The sequence below is a fragment of the Aethina tumida genome, chromosome 2, assembly GCF_024364675.1.
Source record: "Aethina tumida isolate Nest 87 chromosome 2, icAetTumi1.1, whole genome shotgun sequence".
In the NCBI taxonomy this organism is placed as follows: domain Eukaryota; kingdom Metazoa; phylum Arthropoda; class Insecta; order Coleoptera; family Nitidulidae; genus Aethina; species Aethina tumida.
Window position 1 is genome coordinate 8,462,777 of NC_065436.1, and position 12,023 is coordinate 8,474,799.

Genomic DNA, 12,023 nt, shown 5'->3' on the forward strand with positions numbered 1-12,023 from the left:
CAGTATCGAAAGAGCTAGATCCAATTATTCGCTGATTGGAAGAGAATATTAATACCTTTAGGAAACAGCAAAGAAAGATAAATGTGGGCCGGCTGGACCGATTGCAGGAGATCATTTAGAATTGTCGCTCGTCTTCACAGACAAGCCGGTAAATTTGTATCACAGATTGGAGTATTGTATCACTGCGTATACAGACGATTTCGAACATTTTATTCAATTGTTAACCTATATTATTCCCCATACATTAACATAAGTGTTATTTCATTAACGATTAGTTTAATTAATTACTTAAATTATTGCGGAGTCAAAGAATCGGTTATATCTTTAGTATTTTTTAAAAGGAAATAAAATCATTTAAGGTGGATGTTACAATTCTTCTTCCAAAATATCCTCTTTCATCTAACTATCGGGAGGTTTGGATTCCGGTCTGTATGTTAGAGTTGGAAAAAATCTCCGTCTGCAGGTTATACACTATCGTTCATATGTAGAGCAACAAATTAAAAATTATAATCATTTTATTAAAAGAGCAATTCTTTTTAATTTAAATTAATTTTAAACACACGTCTGAGTTTGTTAAGTTAAATAAAAATTTTTAAAACTGGCCTATATATATAACCTGTGTAATAACCACTTTCTGAAAACTTGTCCATCCATGCTGTCTTTTGTTTCTGTTATAAAGCAATTTACGTTCCCGAAAGACCCATATACAACAACTACTGCCTCTTCCATATGGCTATGATTTTGTAAACTCTGTATATTTATTATTTATGACTGCAAGTGTTCAATAAATTTATTTGGTTTTACTTGTGTGAATATTTAAACGTTTAAATGTTTTGTTAATAAAACTAAAAATATATATAAATTAGACATAAATTACAGTACAATTACAATATTTTTAATACTTACTTATTATTATACAATATTATTAGTCATACTCTAAAACAATCTCACAACAATTACAATATTTTTAATACACTTTATTTATTTTATACAGTACAATTACAATATTTTTAATACTTACTTATTATTATACAATATTATTAGTCATACAGTAAAACAATCTCATAACAATTACAATATTTTTAATATAAACCCAAATACACTAGACCCACTGTGAAGCATGGTGGAGGAGCCGTTATGGTTTAGAGATGATTTTCTGGGTTTGTCATTGGTTAAGTTAGACGGATAATAGATCGTTTTGTTTATCGTGACATTCTGTAGAATCATATGCTTCCATTTGCCGAAGGTAACATGAGTTTATGGTGAACCTGCCAATGCTTCGCTTCTCAAGGGATACGTGTCATTCCTTGACCAGCACAAAACCTAGACCTCAATCCACTGGAAAACCTTTGGGAAGAAATTTATAAGAAAATTCGTGCAAAAAGACTGTCAAATATGAAAGAACTCTACGAAGAAATTCAAAATCATTCAAAAAAAAATATCGAACGATTATATTGAAAAGCTACTAAAATCAATAAAGAAAAGGTATTAAGAAGTTAATAATGGGATGCTACTAGATTCTAAAAAAAAGAAGGCTCAATGTAATTTAATTAATAATTGGTTTTATTTACAATGTTGAAATGTTTTGTTAATAAAACTATATATAAATTAGATATAGATATAAATTTATTTTATACAATACAATAAAATTACAATATTTTAATACACCTATTATTATAATATATATTATTATATGACTATGTATGACTATTCTGATTAATTAATTAATCAGAATAGTCATACTCTAAAACAATCTCATAACCCTTATAATTCATATTATCCAATAATGATTTTATTTCAATCATTATTTGTTTCATGAAGCCAATTTTCATTTTGAATGATTCTGAAAAGAGGGTTAATCTAAAGCGAAAGTCTCGCTTTTTCAGCACAGATTCTTCCATTTCCTCACAAACAATGCTCTGACAAACACTTGTATCATCCACTTTGTATAGAATATCCCTTATTGACAATTTAACACTATGTATATCTCCAAGGAAGTCAGATTCGAAGCTTGGTTTCAACGTTGTATCAAGACATTTCACGTTATTCATTTTACTTTTGTCCTCTCTAATTATTAACAGCAAATTAAGTCCTATAACGGAATGTGGGTCGAAGTGGTGGCGGTAATTATCAGAGTATTTTGTTTCCAAAAATTCTATTACGTTATATAAAAGATTCTTGTCCATCTTGGAATCTGTCATCTTGGTAGAAAGGTTGAATCAATACGCAAAAATTAAATATAATTTTCTTAAATATATAGTGTACACTTCTAATAGAAAACAGGCAATATTACCTAACTAAAAATAATTTAATCATTTAGGTGAAGACTTTACCTAATTTAAATGCCCTTTCCGATTTTCAAATCTCTTTATTATATCTTAATATTTTCTATTGAATTTTGTTTATTTCATTGAGTTTCCATAACTTTCAAGTACAGTATATTCCAGGTAAAACTCTTAGAAAGTAAAATAACGCAATGAATTATAGAACATTTGTAACATTTCTAAATCAGTATTAATATTTTGATTTAAAAAAATATACATATTTATGTTACGAAAAAATATATTTTATTTATTTCATATTTCTAAGAATATATTATTGATTTTATCTTAATTCTACTAAAATTAACAAATACTAGTTTGCCATTTAAATTTAAAATCCAAACTTAATACTATTTTATAAATATTCATCAAATTATTAAGTTAATATGGACTTAAATTATTTTATTATTTGTGATTTAGTTAAACCAATAATATTTTTCTAAACTTGAAATATATAATAACATTTTAATTATTAAAGACATATTTTTAGCAACAAAAGAAAATATAATATACAATAAAATAAAAAAAAACATTTTTTAAACCATTTGTTGTCAAATAATATAAATGCAATTTCAATTCAACTGAACTTCTTGAATGGTGTGTTTTTTTAGTACTTATTGCGGAATTGGCGTTGGAACTATCAAATTTGACCACAAAACGTTGTATCATCCTTTTTTCCAAACTTATGCACAATTTTTGTTTTATGCAAAATCAAAACTTCAACATATTATTAAATTTAAGGGTAAAAATTAGTCGTTTTAAATGCGACCCTCGTATTTATCTTTTAGAAGATATTTTTTATTGGGACCTTGTTTTCTTATCTTGTAGGACGTGATTTGTTCACTATAAATTGTAGGATAGTTTTTTAGTAACTGTATAAACAATATTTTGCAAATAAAATATATTGAAATCAATATTTTGTTTATATTTTTGTTCGGACAATGCTGACTTCCATCAATCTTTCATCCATATTTTTGGTTTAGAGTGCAAATATTAGGCTTACTAAATTTTTCCAAAAATTCTTCTGTCTGTGGCCACAGCTCAATGGTTTCTAGAGAAAAGAATTCAGGGGTTAGCCGTATCAGGGCCTATGTGTGTTAGACAAGCCGACAATTTCAACAAACAAATGATGAAAGATTGAAGGAAACTTTTTTGCATCCTCCGGTAGGCTCTACAGTTTTAAGAAACGTCACGGAATACGAGAGTTATCAGTCCAGGGAGAGAAGTTAAGTGGGAATGATGTTGGTATGGCGGATAAAATTTTAAATATTCCAATGAAACCTAATAGAGTGGATATGTAAAATATAGAATATTGATACAGACATTTACTTTTTCTTAGAGTTTAAAAATTGCAGTAATTTATATAATTTAATTATATCATAACATTTATTTGGCAACAAATGGTTTAAAAAATGTTTTTCTTTTATTTTATTGTATATTATAATCATTGTTACTATAAAAATATGTCTTTGTAATTAAAATTTTATATATTTAAAGTTTAGAAAAATATTATTGCTTTAACTAAATCACAAATAATAGAATAATTTAAATTTATATTAATTCAATAATTTGTTGAACATACATAAAATACTATTAAGTTTAGATGTTAAATTTAAACTTGTTTTTTATTAACAAAAACAGTGACAGACTAGTATTTGTCAATTTTAGTAGAATTAAGATAAAATCAATAATATATTATTAGAAATATGAAATAAATAAAATGCATTTCTTCGTAACATAAATATGTATATATTTTTTAAAACAAAAATCAATACTGATTTAGAAATGTTACAATTTATTGTGTTACTTTACCTTGTAAGAGTTTTACTTTTAAAATACTGTACTTTAAAAATATGTAAATTCAGTGAAACAAACAAAATTCAATAGAAAATATTAAGATATAATAAAGAGATATTAAATATGGTAAATGCTTCACCTGACTGATTAAATTATTTTTAGTCAGGTAATATAGCCTGGTTTCTATTAGAAAATACTATATATTTAACAAAATTATATTTAATTTTAGCGTATTGATCCAACCTTTCTACCAAGATGGCAGACTCTAAGATGGACAAGAATCTTTTATATAACATAATAGAATTTTTGGAAACAAAATATTCTGATAATTGCCGCCACTACTTCGACCCGCATTCCATTATAGGACTTAATTTGCTGTTAATAATTAGAGAGGACAAAGGTAAAATGAATAACGTGAAATGTCTTGATACAACGTTGAAACCGACCTTCGAATCTGACTTCTTCGGAGACATACATAGTGTTAAATTATCAATAAGAGATATTGTATACAAAGTGGATGATAAAAGTGTTTGTCAGAGCATTGTTTGTGGGGAAATGGAAGAATCTGTGCTGATGAAGCGAGACTTTCGGTTTAGGTTGACTCTCTTTTCAGAACAGTTTAAAATGAAAATTGCCTTCATGAAACAAATAATGATTGAAATAAAATCATTATTAGATGCAATGAATTATAAGGGTTATGAAATTGTTTTAGAGTATGACTATTCTGATTAATTAATTAATCAGAATAGTCATATACAAACAATAATAATATTGTATAATAATAAGTGTATTAAAAATATTCTAATTGTCTTGTATAAAATAAATTTATATCTATATCTAAATTATATATAGTTTTATTAACAAAATGTTTAAACGTTTAAAAATTTACAATATGTGTAAATAAAAACATTTTAAATGCTTGCAGTCATAAATAATAAATATACACAGTTTACAAAATCATAGTCATATAGAAGAGACAGGAGTTGTTGTATATAGGTAAGTCTTTCCGGAGCGTAACTTGCTTTATAACAAACAGAAACAAAAGGCAACATGGATGGACAGACAAATTTTCTGAAAGTTACATAGTGAAAATAATCTTCCTCAAAAAGCAGTATTATTACTGGATAATGCGCCTACTTACCGTGACCAACTTGAATCTGAAGATGGCAACATTTTTGCCATATATTTTCCTTTAAATGTTACCTTAATCTCTCAGCCAATAGATCAAGGTGATGATTTAAGCGATGAAAAAAGTTATCGAAAAAACCTAATGATGCAAACATTAGAATCAAGAATGGATGGAATGGGATCAACGCTATCCTGGTTTCAATGATGCTCATTCCAACCACACGACGGAAACAAGATTAGTCTGAGCAATGTGACGATTCTGATAAAAGTGAATGTGTCTTGATTAAAAGAAGTCATCAAGAAGCTAATGATGCAGTGAATATACTCATAACTGATTTTGTACTAACGCGTGCATAAGAGTTTTGTCACTTTATTGACGTAATGCCGTGTGACGATCACATTCTTATTATCGCAGTGCCCGGCTATTCTCAAATATATTGTCGATTCAGTCCAAAGATAACATATACTTCAATCTGGATTGTTATCTGAAAGTTTAAATATGAATTTAAACATTGAAACACATATGCGTATTATCGTTGTAAATGAACAGGGAAAGAATATCACTAGACAATAGAGAAATAATTATTTCGGTAAGAGAGAAAATAAAAAACAGTCTTATATGTTTATAATTAATTTTGTAATGTTTTCTCAGTGTTTGACCACCGCATGATATATTTAAAAAGACTTTGAGTTATTTGCATTTTACTTAATTTTTTTTAATTTTATTACTGTTAATAAATTTTATATGTAGCGAAGGAAGAGGGCCTCTACATATGATTCAATGGTTTAAGTTTTTCATTATAATGTAATATATTTTTTTTTCAAGTATTTTTTATTTTAAATTATTGCAATCTAGGAAGATTTAGATAAATCTAAAAATATCTATCCTAAAGGATTTCTCGTTTTTGTTTACTACATTCAGCAGAATCGGTTTTCGAATCGAATATCATATATTAATTTCAAATTATGTATCAATAAAAATCACTTTACCGAAATAATTATAAAATTGAGTACTATAAATAATTTTAAAAAAGTTCATTGTTTATAAAAATATGCCAAAATAGTGAAAGTATAAAATAATTTTAAAAATCGAGTAATTCATATAATTTAGTAATTCTATTTATTCATCTTTTTTTCCAAGTCTCTATAAATTTTATACAATATTATGTACAGAATCTCATAAAAAGGGTACAATATATATGTAACTGTGTAACTATGAAGAATGTGCAAACGCAATGTTTTCAGGAAAAATATTCTGATGCATAATCATCTGTGAGTTATCTGTGAATTCAAACAATAAATGAAAAACAATTACAATATGTGGTTGAGAATTTGAATAAATGTGTATATATATATTTGTTTAAAAAAATCAGTTATGAGTATATTCATTGCTTCAATCTTGATGACCAATGTTTGATGTTAGAAATGCTATATTTTCATTTGACCATTCGTCATTCAAGTGATTATCTTCATTATCTATCTCTCTATCATTATTTTATAAAATGCATGCTTAATGTTAAGCTACTTAACATCGTACCAAGCACAAGCCACTGCATATACAGTGACTCTTAAATTAAGGAACTTCCAAAACACCCTGGAATCTTCTTCTTCCAATATTTGCATCATTAGGTTTTCTCGATAACTTCTATTCATCGCTTCGATCACACCTTGATCCATTGGCTGGACGATTAAGTTAACATTTAAAGGAAAATATATGACAAAAATGTTGCCATCTTCAGATTCCAGTTGGTCACGGTGTGCAGACGTACTGTGCAGTAACAATACCGCATTTGAAGGGAGATTATTTTCACTAAGAAACGTTTTCACCTGTGTAATAACCAGTTTATGAAAATTTTTCTGTCCATCCATGCTGCTTTTTTTCTGTTTGTTATAAAGTAAGTTACATTCCGGAAAGACTTACCTATATACAACAACTACTGCGTGTTCAATAAAGGAATTAATAAAATGGTTTTATTTACAACTTGTGTAAATATTTAAACGTTTCAATGTTTTGTTAATAAAACTAAAATTATATATAAGTTAAATATAAATTTATTTTATACAGTACAACTACAACATTTTTAATACACTTATTTTTATACAATAATATTATTGTTTTTGTAATCTGATTAATTAATTAATCAGAATAGTCATACTCCAAAACATTTTCATAACCATTATAATTCATTGTATCTAATAATGATTTTATTTCAATCATTATTTGTTTCATGAAGGCAATTTTCATTTTGAACTGGTCTGAAAAGAGGGTCAATCCATTTTCTCAACAAAGCTCTGACAAACAATTTTATCATCCACTTTGTATAGAATATCTCTTATTAACAATTTAACACTATGTATGTCTCCGGGGAAGTCAGATTCGCAGGTCGGTTTCAACGTTGTATCAAGACATTATTATACAATATTATTATTGTATATATAATCTGATTAATTAATTAATCAGAATAGTCATACTCCAGAACAATCTCATAACTCTCATAATTCACTGTATCTAATAATGATTTTTTTCAATCATTATTTGTTTCATGAAGGCAACTTTCATATTGAACTCTTCTGCAAAAAGGGTCAATCAAAAGCGAGTCTCGTTTTATCAGCACAGATTCTTCCATTGTCTCATAAACAAAGCTCTGACAAACACTCTTATCATCCACTTTGTATAGAATATCTCTTATTAACAATTTAACACTATGTATGTCTCCGGGGGAGTCAGATTCGAAGGTCGGTTTCAACATTGTATCAAGACATTATTATACAATATTATTATTGTATATATAATCTGATTAATTAATTAATCAGAATAGTCATACTCCAGAACAATCTCATAACTCTCATAATTCATTGTATCTAATAATGATTTTATTTCAATCATTATTTGTTTCATGAAGGCAATTTTCATTTTGAACTCTTCTGAAAAGGGAGGTCCATCTAAAGCGAAAGTCTCGTTTTATCGCCACATATTCTTCCATTTTCTCACAAACAAAGCTCTGACAAACACTTTTATCATCCACTTTGTATAGAATATCTCTTATTAACAATTTAACACTATGTATGTCTCCGGGGAAGTCAGATTTGAAGGTCGGTTTCAACGTTGTATCAAGACATTTCACGTTATTCATTTTACCTTTGTCCTCTCTAATTATTAACAGCAAATCTTGTTTCCAAAAATTCTATTGTGTTATATAAAAGATTCTTGTCCATCTTGGAGTCCGTCATCTTGGTATAAAGGTTGGGTAAATACATTATCATACAGTATCATTATTGTATGTGTAATCTGATTAATTAATTAATCAGAATAGTCATACTTCAAAACAATCTCATGACCTTTATAATTTATTATATCTAATAATGATTCTATTTCAATCATTATTTGTTTCATGAAGGCAATTTTCATTTTGAACTCTTCTGAAAAGGGGGTCCATCTAACAATTTAACACTATGTATGTCTCCGGGGAAGTCAGATTTGAAGGTCGGTTTCAACGTTGTATCAAGACATTTCACGTTATTCAATTTACCTTAGTCCTTTCTAATTATTAACAGCAAATTTTGTTTACAAAAATGCTATTATGTTAAATTCTTGTCCATCTTAGATTTTATTTCAATCATTATTTGTTTCATGAAGGCAATTTTCATTTTGAACTGTTCTGAAAAAAGGGTCAATCTAAAGCGAAAGTCTCGCTTTATCAGCACAGATTTTTCCATTTCCTCACAAACAAAGCTCTAACAAACACTTTTACCATTCACTTTGTATCGAATATCTCTTATTGACACTCTATGTATGTCTCCGATGAAGTCAGATTCGAAGATCAGTTTCAATGTTGTATCAAGACATTTCACGTTATTTATTTTACATTTGTCCTCTCTAATTATCAACAGCAAAATTTTGTTCCCAAATTTGCAATTATGTTATATAAAAGATTCTTGTCTATCTTGGAGTCTGTCATCTTGGTAGAAACGTTGGATCAATACGCAGAAATTAAATATAATTTTGTTAAATATGTAGTATAGGTACACTTCTAATAGAAATCAGGCAATATTACCTGCCTAAAAATAAATTTATCATTTAGGTGAAGAATTTACTTAATTTAAATGTCCTTTCCGATTTTCAAATCTCTTTATTACATTTTAATATTTTCTATTGAATTTTGCTTGTTTCGTTGAATTTACATATTTTTAAAGTACAGTATTTTAAAAGTAAAACTCTTAGGAGGTAAAGTAACACAATAAATTGTAGAACACTTGTAACATTTCTAAATCAGTATTAATATTTTGTTTAAAAAATATATACGTACTCATTTTACGAAAAAATACATTTTATATATTGGGTTGTTCGGAAAGTCTTTTCGTTTTTTCCCGACAAAGGATTTAATTGTATTTTTTTGCACCCAACTTCACACTTAAGCCTGTTACTGTTTTAGTTAATAAAAAACAAATTTAAATTTAACATCCAAACTTAATACAATTTTATATATGATCAACAAATTATTGAATTAATATAAATTTCAATTAATTTATTATTTGTGATTTAGTTAAAGCAATAATATTTTTCTGAACTTGAAATATATCAAATTTTAATTATTAAAGACATTTTTTATTGTAACGAAAGAAAATATAATATACAATAAAATAAAAAAATGTAATGTCATTACCGGAATATGTAGCAGTATTTCCTGTGGTAGGTTCTCAAGTTTTCAAATCAATCTCAATATCTACAGCATCTACAGATTGAGCATATAAGCGATAATATATTTCTATTCAATAAACATTTCAAATTTTTATTTGGACCTTGAATAAGTTCTTTCTGCCTATTTTTATACAATAAAAGCTTTATTTAAAACATATGGAACAAAAATAGTTCACTGAACGTGTTAACCTTCACTAGCCATTACCGCCTCCCATCTTTCCTCTCCTTCCATAAAAATTCCTCGTCGGAAAAGACATATAGTCTTTCAGGCTGTCTAAGAGTCGACCCATTCTTTAGTATTTTCGTAAGAATGGAAACAGCTCATCCAGGCCATGTGCCATTGAACGGAATAGGTGAAAATCGGAAAGGGCTATGTCAGCTTTTAAACTAAAAAAAGCATTAAAAACAATAGCAGTATAGCCGACTTAACCATTGTCTTAAACAATTTTAAATTAACAAAGATACGTTAATGGGACTACGGAAATCAACTAAAATTAATGTAAAGTGTTTATTTGTAGTAAGAATTGATTCATATATTATCATATAATATGATGTAATATATTGGTGGTTCTTCTTCCTCCTAAATTTATCTAGTTTTGTTTCCAAATTTAAAGAAGCGGATGTTCTTCCTTTGATAGTGTTTAATAGATTGTTTATGAAATGGTCATTAATAATTAGTTCCATTTATGAAGCCATTTTCGTACATCTTTGAAAGTTTTAAAGTATTGCTCAGCCTTTACATGTTTCATGTATGGAAAGAGGTGATAATCAAAAGGTGCCAAGTCTGATGAATACGGAGGCTGGCATGAAATTGTTTTTTTTACCACTCTGGCTGGATGTGGTGGAACGTCATGCTTCAGAATGACTGTGCCGTGTTTTAGAGCCCAATCTACCCCACACAGCATCTTCTTTTTCCCAAACTGATCTTGTTTTTAAAAATATGTCCACTCTTCACCTCTAATTACAACTCGATGCAAGAAATTGTTTCTTTTTTTTTAGCATATGAAATGTATTGTATTGATAAAAATATCATTATTAACATTACAGTATAATACATAATAACTTAACCACCAGTTTTGTCATTTCTTATGGTATCGTAGATAAGACGGAAAATATTATCATTAGGAAATAAACAATATTATATCACCACCTCGCCTTAAAAATATGACCAGAATTAAAAAAAAAAACATTTCCTATTTTTCTATTACACCATTGGAAAAAAAATAATTTTCAGTTTTATAATGGTTTTGTAAATAATTTTTTGAAATTCTTAATAAGTTTCTACAAAAAACTACCATGTAGTTTAGTTTATATAATATTTTTTAATAGTTTATCTGTTACTTATGTGATCTATCATATCAGGTTAGGTTACAAATTTACGTTTAAAATAAAATTTGAAACTCTGATACTGAGACGGCAATTGACGTCCTTCCGTAACTGGATTTTGACTTGAGACGCATTCTAAATTCTTCTGTTTCTTAATTTAATGATACCATTATTAGAGTGAGAATATACACGATCTGTATCAAAACTGGTTGGTGCTAAAAATTTCCTCAGGTGAAGTCACCCAGAATATTAAAACTGAACTAATCAGTTAAACAAATACTTAATCACTCATGAAATTTCTGTAATTTCAAATCAACCTTTGTCATCGAAAACCATGAATTCTAATATCGAATTGACGCCCCAACGTCAAACGATCACGGGTCAATATTATTTAGGGGTCCGCGACCCATTGCTGAAAAAAATTACCCGTGTTAGGCCAGAATACGGGAAGCAAGGATCATGACGTCTATTCTGTAACAACACAATGCCGGCTCACAACTGCATAATAATGAAAGAGTTTTTGTCTAAAACGGGTGTTGTTGTGTTGAAACATACGTCATATTCCTCCATAACTGAAATTAGTCGTAAAAGTCCAAAGAGGTGTAATGTACGGTGACACTTGTTCTAAAAGAGTTCCCAAACAATGACTTCCAACTTTGTTCCTTATACTTTGTATCAAATTTTAATTTCTTTGTAATGCTGAGGCAAATGGATAATTTAAGCAGAATATTGCTCAAACAAGATACGATTTC